Source organism: Theropithecus gelada, chromosome 15 (assembly GCF_003255815.1).
Source record: "Theropithecus gelada isolate Dixy chromosome 15, Tgel_1.0, whole genome shotgun sequence".
Classification (NCBI taxonomy): domain Eukaryota; kingdom Metazoa; phylum Chordata; class Mammalia; order Primates; family Cercopithecidae; genus Theropithecus; species Theropithecus gelada.
Genome location: NC_037683.1, coordinates 76,905,361 through 76,908,439, shown reverse-complemented (window position 1 = coordinate 76,908,439; position 3,079 = coordinate 76,905,361). Strand labels below are relative to the sequence as shown.

The 3,079-nt window shown below is 42.8% G+C and overlaps 1 pseudogene; it reads right to left on the bottom strand.

The window, feature by feature from the left end:
- Window positions 1-291: 291 nt before the first annotated feature.
- On the bottom strand, window positions 292-1,516 carry LOC112607647 (annotated as a pseudogene).
- Window positions 1,517-3,079: the final 1,563 nt, after the last annotated feature.

Below are 3,079 nucleotides of genomic sequence, written 5' to 3'. Positions count from 1 at the left end.
ATTATATTTAGCAATCAACAGCATGGGTGAAAAAAAAATCTACATTAAAACCCTTTGTTGGAATGGTTTACACTTTCCACAGAACAGAAACTAAAATAACCTGTTACACAATTAGTCACAAATGCAGTCCTCGAGTTTTTTGCCCATATACATGAGTGTTTGTCTAAAACATGTCTGCTTTGTAGCAGCTGGGCTGCTTGGCCAGCTGTGCTTGGCTGAGTTCACAAATCTGTTGTAACCTGTAGCTTTCCTGTCACTTCTGTGGCTCTCCTCTTCTGCTTTGTTTCCTAATTAAAATCTTCTGCCACTGCCATAGCTACTGCTGCAACTGGAACCACCATAGCCACCTTGGTTTTGTGGTTTGGCAAAGTACCAGCCTCCACCACCATAGGGGACAGAGCTTCTGCCTCCAAAGTTTCCTCCCTTCAGGGGTCCAAAATTTGGAGACTGATTGTTGTAATTGTCAAAATCACTGTAGCTTCCACCACCTCCAAAATTGCTTCCATCATTACTAAATCCACTGTAGTCATCCCCACTGCCACTGTATTCACCACCACCATGACTGCCACCAAAGTCACCACGACCGTGGAAGTTTCCTCCATGACCAAAGTTGTCATTCCCGCTGAAACCACCTCCAAGACCACCACCAAAGTTTCCAGAATCACTCTTGCTTTGACAGGATTTTCCTAGCTTCACAGTTGTGGCCATTCACAGTATGCTATTTCTGAATGACAATCTTATCCACAGAGTCATGGTTGTCAAAGGTTACAAAGGCAAAGCCCCCTTCTTTGCCAGTGCCTCTGTCAGTCATGATTTAAATCACTTCAATTTTTTCCATACTGTTCAAAATGATCTCTTAGGTGATGTTCTTCAGTATCTTCTTTAATGCCACCAACAAATAGATTTTTCACAGTTAAGTGGGCACCTGGTCTTTGAGAATCTTCTCTTGAGACAACTCTCTTTGGTTCTACAACTCTTTTTTTTTTTTTTTTTTTTTGAGATGGAGTCTCGCTCTGTCCCCCAGGCTGGAGTGCAGTTGCGCAATCTTAGCTCACTGCAAACTCCGCCTCCCGGGTTCACGCCATTCTCCTGCCTCAGCCTCCCGAGTAGCTGAGAGTACAGGCGCCTGCCACCACGCCCAGCTAATTTTTTGTATTTTTCATAGAGACGGGGTTTCACCGTGTTAGCCAGGATGGTCTCCATCTCCTGACCTCGTGGTCTGCCTGCCTCGGCCTCCCAAAGTGCTGGGATTACAGGCCTGAGGTTCTACAACTCTTCCATCTACCTTGTGTGGCCTTGCATTCATGGCTGCATCCACCTCCAGAGTGGCATACATGACAAACCCACAGGCCCTGTAGTGCTTGGTGTTTGGATCTCTCATTACCACCCAGTCGGTGAGCGTTCCCCATTGCTCAAAATGGCTCCTCAGGCTCTCACTGGTTGTTTCAAAGCTCAACCCTCCAATGAAGATCTTCCTCAGTTGTTTGAGCTCTTTAGGAGACTCTAACTTAGACATAAAGGCAGGGAGAAGAGAGACTTTGAGGATGCTTCCTTTGTGGCGTCCACGGGCAGGTAGGTTTCTTTAGTTTAGTTTTTTGGTGAATAGTTTTCCCAACATTTTATTATAAACATTATTAAATATACTGAATAATTGAAATAATCAGAAACAACACATTTGCATATATCCACTGTCTTATTGTTTTTTTTTTTTTTGAGACAGAGTTTCCCTCTGTTGCCCAGGCTGGAGAGCAATGGGGGGATCTCAGCTCACTGTAAACCTCTGTCTCTTGGGTTCAACCGATTCTCATGCTTCAGCCTTCCGCCTAACTGAGATTATGTGCACTGTGCACCACCACATCCGGCTAATTTTTGTATTTTTAGTAGAGATGGAGTTTCACCATGTTGGCCAGGCTGATCTTGAACTCCTGGCGTCATGTGATCTGCCCACCTTGGCCTCTCAAAATGCTGGGATTACAGGCGTGAGCCACCACACCCAGCCACCACCATCTAGATTCTACAATCAGCAATTAATTTGCTTTATTATACATTTATTCAGCCACCTGTTTTTTGATCCCTCTGTCCATCCATTAATCCATCTTTTTTTTTTTTAAGCATTTCAAGGCAAGTTGTAGACATCAACATACTTCATTCAATACTTCAGCATGCATATCATTTTTTAGAGTTTAATGTCATGTATATGAGTTTTTCTTGGTAAGATTTTACATATAGTAGATGCACAATCTTTATTTCATTTATTTATTTGTTTTTGGAGACAGATCTCTGTCACCCAGGCTAGAGTGCAGTGGTGCTATCATGGCTCAATGAAGCCTCAACTTCCAGGCTGAAGTAATCGTCCCACCTCAGCCTCCCAAGTAGCTGTGTCTATAGGTGCAGGCCACTAGGCCTAGCTAATTCTTAAAAAATTTTTTGTAGAGACAGGGTCTCACAATTTTGCCCAGGCTGGTCTCAAACTCCTGGCCTCAAGTTATCCTCCCACCTTAGCCTCCCAAGTAGCTTAGATTACTGGCATGAGCCACCATGCCCAGCCTCGAGGCACAATCTTAAGTATACCATTCAGTGAATTTTGACAAATGCATAAACTTACATAATCCAAACTGCCGTCAAGATACAGAATATTTATATTTTCCCAGAAAGTTCACTCTCATTCCTTCCCAGAAAGTCTCCACCTATCCATCCCTCAAAAGGCAACCACTACTCTCACATTTTTCAACATGGCTTAGTATAGTACAGTGTGTAAGAGTTTCAGTGTTCCATCACCTCACTGACATTGGTGTTGCCAATCTTTTTATTTTAGACATTCTGATATATTTATAGTAATATATCTTTGACTAATGATTTTGAGCATTTATTTGTGTGTTCATAGCATTCTCATATCTTTATGAAATATTGGTTTAAATCTTTTGCCCATTTTAAACTGCGTTGTCTTTTTTTCTTTTCTCTATTTTTGAGTTGGGATATTATTTTGTCACCCAGGTTAGTGTGCAGTGGCACCATCATAGCTCACTGCAGCTCATACTGCTGGGCTCACGCTATCATCCCGCCCTAGACTCCCAGGTCC